This window comes from Hetaerina americana, unplaced genomic scaffold, assembly GCF_022747635.1.
Source record: "Hetaerina americana unplaced genomic scaffold, ioHetAmer1.1.p SCAF_1, whole genome shotgun sequence".
Classification (NCBI taxonomy): domain Eukaryota; kingdom Metazoa; phylum Arthropoda; class Insecta; order Odonata; family Calopterygidae; genus Hetaerina; species Hetaerina americana.
Window position 1 is genome coordinate 21,519,778 of NW_027286069.1, and position 16,313 is coordinate 21,536,090.

Here is a 16,313-nt window from a genome sequence, read left to right on the forward strand (position 1 = left end):
CCGATCTTGCGCCTTGCGATTTTTATTTTTTTCCTCAAATCAAGGGTAATCATTACACCTTGAACGACAATACGATGGCAGCTGTCAAGTCCGGGATTCGAGAAAAGTCGGAAGAGTTTTTCAATGACGGAATGAAAAAACTTGTTACACGTTGAGAGAAATGTGTTAGCCTTAACGGTAACTATGTTGAAAAATAAATGTATGATTTTGAAACTTAAGAATTGTACCTCAATGTACTCTTTGCCCGATCTTGCTAATTGTTTTTGTTTGTGGTGTACAAGCATGTAAGCATTACTTTTCAGCCTACCCACGTAGCATATTCCATTAGGAACAGAAGGGGAGTTTGAGTCCCAACTCCAGGGCGTCATCACAAGGACTCACGACGACTTGATCCAAGTCACGCGCCAGATGCGTCGAAACGACTCTTTTGTTTTTTTTCATCGATAGACTCAAAACAAGTGGACAGTACCATCCCTGTTCTCTATCTAGCTCTCACAAGTGCCCTCCGCATCGGTGCCACCGCGCCCTTATCGAACACGATTCTGCCGACGGGGGCGATTCTAGCGTTCCGATTACTCTGAAGCTACCAAAACGTCCCAAACACCACGTCCGTGTGACATCACCGAGCCAAAAAGACCATACATTTATCACGAGTGCGTTCCTCAAAGCTACGCGTCCATTTGCGAGTGACTTATCTGTTTTATGTCTACCGCAATCATTCCATCCTCAATCAATACCCGCGTCATCAATTTTGTTTATTGTTATTTATTTAGTATCCAGCGATCCACCACTATGGTGTTGGACCGGAAGTGAGCACACACGAAACTTTCCTTGACTCAAAACACCATTACCTACTAACGTGGTCGGAAAAAAAATTTAATTTTGATTATCCCCTTATCGTTCGTGGTGGGGAAAATGATATCTTAAATCTATCCTGCCGTATTACGATGGGGGTAATAATACATTTTTAACATCACTGTAAAGAGACCTCATTCCAATTCATGCAAGAACTTCAATTTGTAATTTAACCTTCGTTCCGTGAGTGATTCCCAGTCTAGCTGCTCTAATGTTTTGGATACGCTGCTAAGTTAACCATAACGACGTTTTACAAATCTAGCTCCTCTATGCTTCACGCGATCCAATTCGACAATTGATCAAACTTCGTGAGGATCCCATAATATACTGGCAGAATATTCTAAATGAAGGCATAGCGAGCGAAAGATAACATTATTCTTTGATGTTTCCATCACATTTACCTAGTGCTCTTCTAAGAACAGTGAAAGCTTCCATGCCCAACGTGCTCCTTCTCCTTATATCCCTACTGCATTGTCCATCTTGGTACAAAACACTTCCAAGATTGGTAAACTGCTCCCCCTGCCCTAGTTTTTTCCTTACTATTTTAACGTTTAACTTAGCCTCTATCCTTCCAGAAAAATCTTCGTTTTGCTTACATTAATTCTCACCCCATACATATTGTATGGTTTTTCTGATACACGTACCTACGATTTTAAACCCTTGGCTAACTAAAATTTGGATCATCCGTAAATCTGTGAATTGTGGGTTAGTAATTACTCTTCTACATACTAAGTAATACATGTGGTTTTAGTATCGCTACGATTGTTTCCACCAGCCAATAACTCGCTCATCAATGATAACAATCCACGAAACGCGGGTGATATGTTAAAAAAGAATTAATATGAAATTTCAGTCGTTATAATCCTTCTGGTGGCTGAGCCTGGGATGGAAACATTGTTTTTTTTTAATTCTACAACCCTCGAACGGGAATGGGATTACTTGTTTGAAATTATACGACGCCAAATGGTGGTAACGATACAATGCTTACGAAATGTCGGGGAACGATTTAGTTAGCATCTCCAAGGACTATTTCTCCATTCCATAGCTGGACATGTTCTTTTAAATGAGAATAGAACTCGATACCGGCAGCTGTGTTTTCCAAAACGATCAACAGTCCGACTCCCAACCCCAACGAGGCCCAAAATAGCGAGCGGCCTAATCAAAAATATAGTATCATTCGGGTGCCTTTTAAATGGCCAAATTTGACATAGTCCGCGTGGGTCCGATCTTCTGGAACGCGGCAATCCTCCCTCACCCCCTCCACGGTCGCTATTAAGCATCTAGACTCCTGAAGCCTTTCTCCCCCCCCCCTTCACCCCCTTTCTCCCCATCTTCCTCCTCCAGCTCCGCTATTTGTGTAGGAGTCCCCCTCTCCAGCAGCCAGCAGCAGCCGGAGCGAGAGTACGCTATTTATAGAGAAAAATCTCCGCAGTTTCACGCGCGAATCGCCTCCACTCCAACCGCCTGGCTGGAACCAACCCCCCTCCCTCCTCTTTTCCCATCTCTTTCCGCCCCACGGGGCATTTAAATCCCCCTTCGAGGTGGGGACGGAACGACGGAGTATTTAAAGGAAGCCAGGAAGAGAAAATTGTGAGTACATTCACTTCCGCTTTTTGAGAGTAATTTGCTGCTTCCCGCACTAAGAGCTACCATACAACACGCGCGGCGATACGCAACTGTTGATGTGGCAAATTAATGGTGGTTCTGTTAGCCCCTTTCAAAATCAGTACGTTGTTTGTTTACGTATCTAAGATAAACAAATCGCTTGTCGATTGTTTCCGCCGGCGATTGTATCGCAATTTAATTCGAATTATTAATTTATAATACATTATTTTTCAACCCATAGTTCCTTCCAACTATATGTTTTCTTCGTTTCCGTAATTTCATTAAAAATGTTTCTCTGAAATAAAATCTATATTAATTTGGTTTCAGGTTTTTTCCAATTTTATCCATGGCAACAGGGATAAAAGTTAAAGAGAAATCCAGGTAAACAAGATGGCGTGCTTCAGAAACGGCGTTTTACTGCGTAAACAGTGAAGTAAAGTGAAAGATGGAGTACTGCTGCGCACGTAATTCTTCCCGAGGCGTGAGTTTTCAGGGAATACTCTGCCTCACAATGGTAAACACAGCAAAGCGTTCTTCTTCTTCGTTGGACACAGTTTGTCAGGTTTGGATTCAGGAGGAGGCGAAGGGTTTGTCGGTGTTTTCACAAACACGAGCCGCGCAGAATATTCGCCGAAACTCGCGTTACCAAAAATGGACCGCGAAAGTTTAAAAATCGATTTACGTCATCCTTAAAGGTCAAAAAGGAAATTATTTCTTTTCAATTATTTTTGTTTCCAAACGCAACTGTCATCTTCGACAGATTGAAATGAGAAAGATGAAATTAAAATGTGTCTCATGTCACTCGTATTTAAAAATAATACGACAAGTTTCTGAAATTGGTAAATTTTGGCAAAGCTGTCTTGAGGCTGAACGTTATAACTACTGCGGTAAAGTGATAATAGTTTAAAGAGCTTCAGTTGGTGATCACAGGTGCGATCAATTTGAAAACATTCCTCCAAACACGGGAAAACAGTCACGTTACCTTTGTAAACGAGGCGATGTATTTATTTTTATTAAATGTATGTTTGCATATTTAACATAACTAGACTGTAGACTGTACCTTTGAGTATCAATATATAAACCTTAAAAATAAGCCTTGAACAAAAACTCCGTTTAGTTCAGGTAAAAGATTACTCCCAAAACTTAATGCATTAGGAAAGACCCATAATACTACATGATATTATTTACATCCTCACAGACATGGAGGTAGTTTGACTGCCCACAGGATACTTGCAAGCGCATGACTCTGACCGATATGGTTGCAAAATCTCCTGGAGAGGATTAGGTGTAAGACAGACATGCCCGAGGGAGATAGCTTCTTCCCTTCGTCCACGACTCAACGTCATTATACGAGGGTCATCCGGAAAGTAGTACCCGTTCGTGCCGCATGAAGTGCTGACGACGCGAGTAGCCGCTGGACGAGGTCAGATAGCTTCAGTGGCTTGTCTGCCTTCTCTGAGCCAAGTTGCGTGACGCTAGCATTGCCTGTGTTGTTTCTGTGATTGTTTACAATGTTTAAAAAAATTGAGAACGCCGCCAGTTGTGAAGTGAGGGCAGTGATTAAATTCCTCAATGCAAGAAACGTTCGCCCATGTGATATTCATCGCCAATTAAAGGAGGTGTATGGAGACAATGTAATGGACGAGTCGTCTGTTCGGCGGTGGTGTCGCAACTTCAACATGGGGAGGGGGAACACACACGACGATGAGCGTTCGGAGAGACCGTCTGTCATTACAGACCAACTGGTGAGCTCAGTTGACGAATTCGTGAGGAACGATCGGCGCGTCACAATTGATGACATCTGTGAGCATTTTCCCAATGTTTCTCGAACAATTGTTCATGAAATTGTTAAACACCATCTGCATTATGCAAAAATTTGTGCAAGATGGGTCCCTCGCGTATCTCAATGAGCTGGCGGCGAAGGACTATGCAGCAGGAATACAGAAACTTGTCACACGTTATGACAAATGCCTTAATTTGCTTGGAGATTATGTTGAGAAGTAGTTTAAAGTATCCTCTTTCAAATAAAATTTTTTATGTTTGTTAATATTTACTTTTGTGTCTTTATTTCACGAACGGGTACTACTTTCCGGATGACCCTCGTATTAGGTATTAATTTCATAAGTACATTTTCTTGTCAAAGACGAAGAATGCATTTTTCCTCCTATGGTTTGAACGGTCGAGGAGCCTGTAACAATGCGCAGCGAACTCCACGTTGACCTCAATACGAACCGCTCCGGGTGGTGGACTGTATCTCACAAATACGACTACGGCCATCGTAAAGACATTCACTTGGAAAATCTTCCTTAATATGGAGAATAACGCGATAAAAGATTCCATCTCAAGACTCAAGTCGGTCGGCCGACACTTAAAATTGAAATAATTTACAAGCCACCTGGAAACTTCGTTACCGCACTAAAGAATTGCGATATGGGCAAGCATTATAGTGGTGATTGGATATTAAAATATGCCTCTCGACTATGAAACGAACTTTTACACTGCGAATAGGAATGGGTGCCTCTCATAGGTATCGGGTTAAAGCAATGAAATTATGGGACCATTAACCTTAAAACGTCAAACTTGGCAGGCGCAGGTAGAAGTTATAATAAAAACCGCGACCTTATTCTATGTTTAATGTGATGGTTGGGTTTAACCACATACTAATCTATACTAGATATAATTAATATTATATGGTTTTAGGGAGACCTGATTACTTGGATAAATGGGAGAAATCATCAGAATGACACATGTAAGCTAATGTTACCAACGCTACTTGTGGAAGGTATTCCTTTCAAAGATTTTTTTTAATAGGCTATATTTGTCTTGGCCTAAGATGGTCTTTAGTGTGACGTTGCGCCGTTGAAGACCTAAAAAAAAGAACTTAATTTCGTATATTAACATTTTTTTGGAGAACATGGGTAAGCATTTTAGTGGATCTCAATAAGAGATTGGTGACTTTTCATTGGATGTAATCAGATTTCATCCTCATATCTCGTCATTTCGGAGAACCAAGATCATATTATGAAGATATGAATTTGAGTATTTCAAAACGTGGAAAATGTAACGAAAGCAATGCAAAATAATTCCCATATCTTCCGGACATTCATACAGAAAGGATGACAGAAGTTTTAACAAAGCGGGTCTTCAACTATCATTGGGAGAAGAAGACAAGAAAAAGTTGGATCAAAGACGTAAAGACAACTTTCGAAGGGACAGATAATATCTGTAAGAGAACAGAAGTAAATATTAAGAAAGACTTTTAAGGGATAAAAGTGTTGAAATTAGAGGGATTCTAAGGTAGAGATAGAAAAGAAACACACCTAAAAAGAGGCATAAAGAGAGATGAAAGAATGCGTATAGGAGGAAAAGAATCGGTCCAAAAAAAAGGAACTGAAATTGGCACGTGGTCACAAGATGGCCTCATCGAAGAGAAGAAGTAATGTGAATGGATCCCAGATATTTCACTCGGGTGGAAAGTAATCAAACAAAATCTGTTCATCTAATTAATCAAACTCGAGGATGTCTTAAAGTTTTAGCAACAGTTTATAGATAATCAACTGTGGGTAAGTTTACTTAAAATGTGTGAAATTATGAAGTCAATATCATCAAGGTCTCCAAGGATAAAAATATCGCTTTTATATGTCGGCGTGCGATATTCAACCCATCATATTAGGGCCTGTTTCTTTCCAAGTGCAACTAAATAGTTTCCCCAACAATTGCGTACCTAAACGGTGGCACCATGAAAGGTAGTTTTACTATAAGCCAAAGTAAGTATTTGATCTAGTACCCGAAAAATTACACAGCTTTGGTAAAGCTGTGAGTGTCCAGAGGTCCTAGCCAATCTACTATTACTACCACTATAGGGCACAGCTGTTTTTAAACGGACTAACATGAAAAATAGATTTATAGATTGTACTTATACAAATGATCAAAATTCTTCAAAATACTCCATGTCTGTTGATAAGACGTTTATATCCAACTTCTTAGCTTGCCACACTAAGTTTTAGGTCGAAATATCAATTTTAATTTGACTTCGATAGCCCCGAGATAGATATTTCACATTTCACGCCTTTGATTATCTCTGGACTAAGAAGGGCGACTCCCACTACGGCGCGTATACTCCTTCCTTTGTTTGACTGCGGCGTCCCGCAAATGCGCGCGGATCAGCAGCATCCGCTCCTCACTCAAACAGGAAGCTCTGAACACGACCCGGGGCAAGGAGTCACGCATCTCCTCTTGACCGGACGAGAGAATGAAGCAGAGATATGCATAAGTGTAGCATAATTATCACGTAAGGCGCCAAGTAACAGCCGTGATATACCTCATGACGACACAAGTCATGTCCTACTCCTCTCATCCCTCCACAGTGGCTAGAAAAATTTGCGAACCAGATCGCGATAATACATTCATGTATTTATCATTACCCAGTTATGATCCTACCTTCAATCATAATTGCTTTTTTACGCTCCACGACCACCGTGACAAATAACTATTTCAAAATGTTTTAGCCGACATTAAAAACAATTACTTCGAGACCTAGGAATTTTTAAACTATGGTTCATTTCTATAGTTTTCCAAGAAGTTTGAACGACACGAAATAAAAATTAAATTACGAGCGTAATTAATAAGAAATTGAACTGGCAGAATCGTTCCAAAACCAAAAGTCAGCTCGAATGGCACGAATCAGACATTTAACATAATTTATAACATTTTCTAAGAATTATTTTTACATCTTCACATATAGTATCCTTTTTCCCCTTCTGCCTAGACTGCCATCTACAGCTGCTGCAGTCCAGAAACGTGAAATCTGAACATTCACTTGAGGATCGTCTACCGACGAACTGTGACGTCAGGTGCAAAAATCCATAAGAATATTTTTCCTTAAATTGGAAGGGACACGGTAGTCTAGGGAGCGTGCTGGGCTACAAACCAGAGGGTCCAGGCTCGGTTCCGAATGTCTAAGGGCACCCATAACTTCACCTAAGCTCGGTGATTTGTTCGGGTAGCAGATATTCCTTCTGGGAAAACCATAGATGGCATAGGCGAAAAGGAACTGTACCCCTCTTTACCCACTCAGATCAAAATTTTTCATGAAAATATTTGCTCGATATTACGATTCGATTTTCCTGAAAATTTCTTTTGCAATTGATTCATTCATTATCTCAGGTTGTGTGCAAAGCTCAAAATTAAATTCATTTATTGGGGTTATGAACGTATTTGTAACACACGAGCAAGTAATTGCGTTGTTTTCGTCGTTATATATTGCAATTGTAAGACATTAATGACAAAAGGAGAGAAATTTTCCGTAGCATAGTAAATAAGTTTTTATTGGCGACCAGATTTAATAAATCATCTTCAGGTACAGAATGAGTAGAAGTTCGGTCTTATATACGTTTTATATCCATGCGTAAAATAATTGGTGAAAGCCGGAGAGGTTGTGGCGGAATGGAATTAGAGAGAGAACATCTCGCTGAAAGAAATTGGAGACACTAATATTAATGAACCTTTGTAAAACACTAAATTTCGCACGTTTCTCTATGATAAAGCTATCATAACTATAAAGATAAAAGTTATACAAGAAGGCCCTCAATCGTTCTGTATGAAGAACAGACTTAGTTGCCTTTTATATTGGACAGTATACCATACCCTCAATATTAGAATCAATGACCACCGGGCCTCATGCAAGAATTCATCCCTGATTGATTTGCTCCCAATCCCCAAACACGCCTCCGAACACAACACTCCCTTTGATAAATAGTGTATCCATTTTAGCATCCCTCCCACCCTCTGACCCTCCACTGAAACTGAAAACAATAGAGCTGGCGTTTATCTGGCTCCTGGTTTTCTGGGATTGCCCAGGTATTAATATTAGACATTAATTGCCCCGATCTTCACATATTCTCATCCCCATTCCGCTCCCATCACCTTCCCTATTATCCCCATACTTCTTAAAATTCCCCTTCCAACTCTTCCTCTCACATCACAACCTTCCCCTTTCATCCAGTGTTTTCAGCCCCTTCATTCCCTCGGTTATTTTCTTCTCTTCCTTGAGAAAGGTGGCTGGGACCACCGAAAATTCTAAAACAAGTGTTTCTTTTTTTGTGTTTCTGTCTTTGCCCACTAGTGTTAACTTCATATACATTTTCAATTAATATAGATATATATATAAAATCCTGATTATCCCCTTATCGTTCGTGGTGGGAAACATTACATCTTAAATCTATCTTTTCTACGTACACTTAATCTCTATAATTTTACCAACATAATCTCTTCTACCGTAGTACTATGGGGTTAACAATGCATTTTCAACATCACTGCTAAAGATACGTCCTTCCAATTTATGCAAGAGATTTAATCTGTAATTTATCTTTATCCTTCTATCCTTGAGTGATTCCCTGCCTAGCTGCTTTAATGTTTTGAATACGCTACTAAGTTTATCATAAAGATGTTTTACAAATCTGGCTTCTCTACGCTGCACGCGACCCAATTCGGCAATCAACCAAACTTCATGAGGGTTCCATATACCAGCAGCATATTCTAAATAAAGGCATAGCGAGCGAAATATAACATTCCTTTTAAATCTTTTCATCACATTCCCCCAACACTCTTCTAATATATGCCATGTTTTTCCTGGCTTGTCAATATATTCCGCGTGTGTCTTTCACCCAGGAGAGGTCGTGAGTGAGGGTAACGTCTAAGTATTTATTCGAGTCCACAGTTTTTATTTCGGCGTTCCAAATACAATAGACGTTGGGGAGGGAATCGCTCTTTTTTTCAAAAAATCATCCCCAAAGTCCTTATTTTACGTTTAATTCTAATTGCCATGTGTCGCAACAGCGTTGTAGAGCCATCAGGTCATTTATTAAAGTTGCTGTGTCCTCAGGAATACAGATATCTCTGTAAAACTCTGCGTCGTCAGCAAATAAACGTATCTGACTATTAACTACGTCCTATGGTTGACGCCTTCAAATGGATGTTGCATTCCTCTCTCTCGTGTGATAATCCCCATCACGTCTCCCCAGTCCAAACTTCCATCCAACTGAAACAATCGCCCGGGGTGGGGACGCCGTGCTGACCACCCACGCACCGCCGGTCCCCAGCGTGGGAAACCTCCCGCTGTCCTCGTGGGCATCTATGTACGTCTCCCCGCCTCTTCATTCACGAGAGGCGCCTTATCATCTCCCTCCCACGCCCATTGCCGCCGTATCAACTCTGGGCTTCTCCAGCGCCCATCCCCACCCCGTCTTCTCCGCGAGGAGGCATATCGGTGGCCGTCTGGAAAAGTTTGTTTGACGTCGACCTCACCTCACACCCCTCCGTTTCCGAATCACAAAACAGTAAGAGCTTCTCCATTCGAGGGCGCAGTTAAAAATCCAGCTCGGATTCCGAATAGATATTCCTATCTCCGTAAAATCTTATTCTCAATACTCTCCAATTCACCCTCTTGCCTCAAAGACCAAGTTTCTGAGCCATACATAATAACTACGCTCCAGATTAAATCTCACTAGCACTAGCTCTTTATTTGCATCTTCAATCAAAGTGCTGCCATCCATCCACTCTCTCCTATCACCACTCGCGCGCGCCACGCGCTCGCACAAATTTATTATTTATTATGATCCCCTATCGTTCGAGGAAAAAATGACATCTTAAATCTATCTGTTCTGCCCTTAATCTCTCTTATTTTATTAACATGATCTCTCCTACACGATGGGGGTAATAATACATTTCAACACCACCGCTAAGGAGACCTCCTTCCCATTTATGTAAGACATTTAATATGTAATTTAACCTACGCTCCGTGAGTGATTCCCAGCCTAGCTCCTCTAATATTTTGGATAAGCTTCTTAAGTTTATCATAACCATGTTTCCCAAATCTAGCTCCCATACGCTGCACGCGATCCAATTCGGCAATCAATCCAACTTAGTGAGGATCCCATATACATATTCTAAATGAGCCCTAACCAACGATAGATAATATTTCTCTGCTCACATATTCCTTTCCTTTTGTTAGCCTATCCACATATTCCCCGCATGTGTTTCACCCAGGAGAGATCGTGAGTGAGGGTAACGCCTTGGTATTTAATTGAGTCTACACATTCCATTTCAGTTTTCCCAATACAGTAGGGACCAGTGCCTCATAGAGGAATGAAGACTACAAAGTTATTTTCCACATACTTTTATTTGAGGTACATACGACTAGATTCGACGCATAGGCTTCATTCTTATTCCCTCTGTCGCCAGCGGTTTCCCAGGAAGATCTATACAATCAGAAAAATACGTAGCTATGATGTAGCCTAGGGCATCAAGGATGAATACATAGAACAGCTCTCTTTCCAATGATCTCAAGATCCAATGAATAAATTATGTTTAAAATTATTTTGCATATTTTGCAGTACGCACATCAACGGTACAATTAGGATGGCATTCCTTTCAGAGTGACACGATACTCGTTCTTTTACGTAGAAGATTATATTCAGATCGCATTAAAAAAATATTCAATAAATAAATCCTAGTATTTACTTTTTTAACCAAAATAATAAATGATCACGTGGAATAAATACGGTGAATTTCCATTCTTAATCTCGCGAAGAAACTATTTGCAGACCTTTCCCTTCACATCCTTATATATTTCTTTATTGTAATTATTTATTTTATAATTTTTTACTATCTTGCAGGGTATTCGCAGGTTTTTCACGCCCCCCTACTTTGTGGGTGTTTTCCTGCGTGGACTTTTACTAGGATCTTCATGTCTGAACTGCCGAAGTTTTTCCCTCAAGATTACTTCTTGTGCTTATTTTTTTATTATATTTTACATATATATACATATATATATTGTTGTTATGTGCTTGATGAAGGGTTAAATGGAAGCAGGGGACCTAATGGTCTCAATTTCGCCCGAATAAAAACGTTTATCTATCTCCTCCAAGCTCAAGTCTCCCCCATCATCACAAAGTATCTACAATGTTCGCGCGTCTTCGAACACTTTCACGTCAACCCTCGGTCCCAATCGCCAGATTTCTCGTTACGTTACAGATGGGTCTTATTATCTTCACCTCAATCTTTCGCTTGCCATTTGATTATCCAGCTTTCCAAAGTGAAAACAGCCTACTTATGCAATGGCATTGTCTCTACTTGTAATAAGCCAGCGAGCACCATGAACGGCTGTTGTGCATATATATTGTCTCGGTAAAACTTGAAGAAAAAAATTAATTCGCCTCTTCCATTTGAATTCACTGTCATCTATAAATTAAGATGAAAACCTGGTAGGGCTTTATGCTAAGGTAGCAATATGCGGTGTGATATACTTCAATTGTCTTGGATGTAAGACGAGTGACCAGCCGTCGCTAAGTATATTATGAATCGAATCCCATTATGCAATACGCAGAGAGAATCGTAATAGTGTACCCGTAGTGGAAGCACGTCTCCGATAGTAATTACGAATGTATTTTCGCATTTCTAACTTCATTTTTTTCTCGCCCTACTTCAGCTTCTTTTACTTTAGGGTCAACCTATTGATTTTGTCTCGTTTCTAGGCTCGTCAGCAGTTATCCTTTAAGCCAATAGAGAAGAAATGGAGACTGGAGAGGACAACAGCGGGAAGGAGGGGGGGGGGAGGAGGGAGGAGGGACGTTGAGTGAGCCCTGAAGCCATTATCCTAGTGTGACCAAACACGTCTGGAAATGCTTTTCCTGAGGATGGAATTCTCTCTCTAGACAAGCACGTAATTGGGTAGCAGTCGGAGGGCCCATATGGGAAAGGTGACAGCCCGACGAACAATAGGGAGACTCAGAAGAAGAGAAATGAATGAAATAAAATGGTTAAGTGATTCATTCACTGAGGATTCCCTTGCTTGGCGGGATGACATCACGATATATATATATATATATATATATATATATATATATATATATATATATATATATATATATATATATATATACTACCTTGATCAAAAAGTTCCCGGAATAACCACCGTGTGGCGCTCCCATCGTTCCGATTTGAGTTCTGTTTTTTTTGTTAAATTGGTACATCTGTTGTTGATATTCCCTTTAAATCGTAGTGTCATAACTTGACATTTGCAAAAGTTACGTAGCCAAGAGTACATCTATCTCTGTGTGTGTTGGCGATTTTTTACAATTTCAGAAATGGATTTAAATTTGCAACAACGAACTTGTATTAAATTTTGCGTAAAAAACGGATTTAGTGGCGCACGGACGTTGGAAATGTTGGAAAAGTGTTTCGGCAACGATTCTCTAAAAAAAAACGGTCGTTTACCAGTGGCACGAGCGGTTCAGAAGTGGTCGTGAGTCAATCGAAGATGATGAACGCAGTGGCAGACCATCGACATCGAAAGTCGGTGAAAAAATTGATAAAGTAAAAGAAATGTTGGTCAATAACCGCAAATTAACCATCAGAGAAATAGCGGAGGACTTGAACATTGCCTATGGATCCGCCCAAGACATTGTGGTTAATGATTTGGGTTTCCGTCGTGTAGCAGCAAAGTTGGTTCCAAAAGACCTCAATTTCATGCAAAAAAGAGACCGTGTTGACGTCGCAAAAGACATGATTTGCGAGGCTGAATCCGATCCCACATTCTTCAAAAGGATCATTACTGGAGACGAGACGTGGGTTTATGAGTACGACACGCAATCCAGACATCAGGCAAGTGAATGGCGTTCACCAAATGAGCCGAGACCAAAAAAACCACGTCGTTTTCAGTCAAAAAAGAAGGCAATGCTGACGGTTTTCATGGATTACAACGGTGTAGTGCATCATGAATTTTTGCCAGAAGGCCAGACAGTAAACAAAGAGTATTATTTGGGCGTTATGAGACGTTTGCGTGAAGCAATTCGCCGAAAGAGACCAGAAATGTGGGCAGAAAACTCGTGGATTTTGCACCATGATAACGCACCGTCGCACAGTGCTATCATTATTCGTAATTTTTTGACGAAAAATGCAACAAATACCATCCAACAGCCACCGAATTCACCTGATTTGGCTCCCTGTGACTTCTTTCTGTTCAATCGAGTTAAAAAACCATTACGGGGAACGCGTTTTAGCAGCCGAGAGGAAGTAATGGAAAAATCGCAGGAAGCACTGATGGACATACCGAAAACCGACCGTAACTTTTGCAAATGTCAAGTTATGACACTAAGATTTAAAGGGAATATCAACAACAGATGTACCAATTTAACAAAAAAAAACAGAACTCAAATCGGAACGATGGGAGCGCCACACGGTGGTTATTCCGGGAACTTTTTGATCAAGGTAGTATATATATAACATATATAAAAAACAAATATATTGCTATATTGTTGCTATTTTGTTAAATATGCTGTGTAAATGCGTAGTTTGAAATAAAAATAACCATTGTCTGTTTCAAGTATGGCGACTGTTGCCGTAATTCAATTTGACTGCTGTTCGGTGAGTGTCACGTCTGTGAGAGAGGGTTGGGATATTATGCAGCGGATACTGTTTGCAAGGCTAGTAAAATATAGTCCTGTATTATTGTCCTATTGAATGTTATACGGTGCTAATGAGTGACTTTGGATATGGTTGTTTTTATTAAGAAGCATTTCCTTGTTTGATTAGAATCTAATTGTCAGCGTTAATATAGATTAATGGCTCTACGTTAAGTGTTAGAGAGGTATTTAGTTTTTGTTTTAGCGGATGGTGAGAATTGTTATTATAATATCTCTCAAGGTTTTTGTATACGTTTTCCCACGAGTCCACAGATATAGTAGCAATAGCATTTCTCTTATCAATATTTTCAATATATAAAAAGTTGGTACACATATAATTATCATATCACATATCAGTACTCATAGATAATATCTTACATCTGTCTACAACTGTTATTTTTTCAATTGCCGGAATTATACAAATAATTTACTAATATAATGTGAATTAAATTATGAATTTACTGTTTCATTCATTCTGAGTGAAAATCCTTTCCAATCTGTGAAAATTATTGGATGGTGGCATTAATTTAAGGCATACATTTCAGGGTATCTAAAATGACTCCAAAACAGTTCCATTCCAAGTAATTAGTGTGTATTATTAATTTATGCTTTGTTGGATTAGTAAACAAAGTTATACATATATTATTATATTTTTTAATGACTTTAGCAAAATAATATTACGTTCATGTTTAATTATGATCCATTCAATCCCTTCTGGTATAACAAAGAGTCCTCAGGCGTTACGTAGCAAAGAGTTGAGCTCAATTGGTTGAGCACTGTGGACGGATTCCGGGTATCTTCTAGGCTCGCGGTTATCATTTACCACTGTTTTCTCCAAACGCTCGCGCCTTTGCGACTGCGGAGATAATGTTATAGCCTCATTTAAAGCAATCAATGAACAGGCGAGGCGGCGTCTAGCAGAGAGCTTTTCAGCTGGGAGCTTAAAAAGCTCTGTCAACGGCATTATACGCGGTTAAGTATTCCCGGGGGAAAAAACTCGCTCATCAAGTGTGTTTGCAGATTCTCACACGGCAATCTCTATTGGATGCGAGGGCAAAACCAAATGGCAAATACCGTCGCCTTCCTTCTCCGCAACTTTCGCGAATCCAACTTTTTGAGGTCGTGGTACCAAAATGTTGGATGACAAATATGTTGGATGGCAAAAATGTTGGATGACAAAAATGTTGGATGACAAAAATGTTGGTTGACAAAAATGTTGGATGACAAATATATTGGCTGACAAAAATGTTGGATGACAAAAATGTTGGATGACAAAAATGTTGGATGACACAAATGCTGGATGACAACAACGTTTGACTGATTAGCAAACTTTAAAAAAAAACTTATATCTTAGATTCCTTGCGATACGCCATCATCGATTAATTCCACATATACTGCAACTAATTAAGTTGCGTTACGTTACAGATGAATGTGAATGGAATTACAAAACCGTGAGGACATTTTGGGGCCAAATAACAGGAAAATCGTTTCCCTTTTAGGGTCAAACAAAACTCAACATTCATAAAAATCAATTGATAAACTTCCACATTTCTATCATTTAGCAGAACAGGGTTCTGTCACTTTGCCATTAACAAAACGATACATTACTGATAATGAAACAATGGTGCTGAGAGTGGTCAATTAAGTAAAAGTATAGTGGGAATTTGCCAGTGATTTTTATTGGGTCATAACGATCGTCAAATCATTTCCACACAAAGTAGTGCCTGATATCATTTCTCATAAAATTTATCATCGCAGAATCAAATATTTAAAATAACAAATTCTTAACATCAATATGATTTAGAATATATGAAAAGGGTTACTATAGGTAACATTCACAACACCTTAATTCGGTAATGGATGTTCTATAAAATTCTCCAGTCACAATTTGTACGAATAACTGCAATATTAAGGTCTTCAAAGGTGCGAATTGACCCTAATGTAATAATCATCACGCGCAATTTGTTGAAATGCGAATAAAAACCAAAACGAACAAGTTCCAATTTTCCTCGCATGTCTCTAATTTGCGTTCAAATAACCTTTACGGTCTGGTCGTTCATCATCACCGGGATAGTATGAACCAATTGGTACTTCGTGACAGCGGAATACAAACAAGTCATCGTCGTAAAGACGAGAGAGGACTGAAGGATTGCCCTTATCGTAATTTGCGAAGGATATAAAGCGAAGCCGGGAGATCTTTATTTGGTTATTACCTTCCGGTAAAAGGTTGTGCTTCACAATTTTCACTGCCATATGGCCGATGATAAACCCGGGTACAATGGCTGGCGCCAGTAGGATTATGTGAAATCCCTCAATTACCTCCTTAAAGCAATCAGAATATTGAAGAAATCAGAAGAACGCCACAAAATCCTGGTGATTAAAATAATTGGC

General features: G+C 39.7%; 1 protein-coding gene and 1 long non-coding RNA gene across 5 annotated transcripts in view; one reads left to right on the plus strand and one right to left on the minus strand.

Moving 5' to 3' along the window:
• LOC139689136 (uncharacterized) overlaps window positions 1-16,313 on the minus strand; it is a 330,286-nt gene that overhangs the window by 27,352 nt on the left and 286,621 nt on the right. The gene's annotated exons all lie outside the window — the stretch shown is intronic.
• LOC139700560 (uncharacterized) lies at window positions 2,418-12,057 on the plus strand. The gene is made up of 3 exons (XR_011703750.1): window positions 2,418-2,445; window positions 2,788-2,941; window positions 11,994-12,057. It is a non-coding gene; the product is annotated as an uncharacterized lncRNA (long non-coding RNA).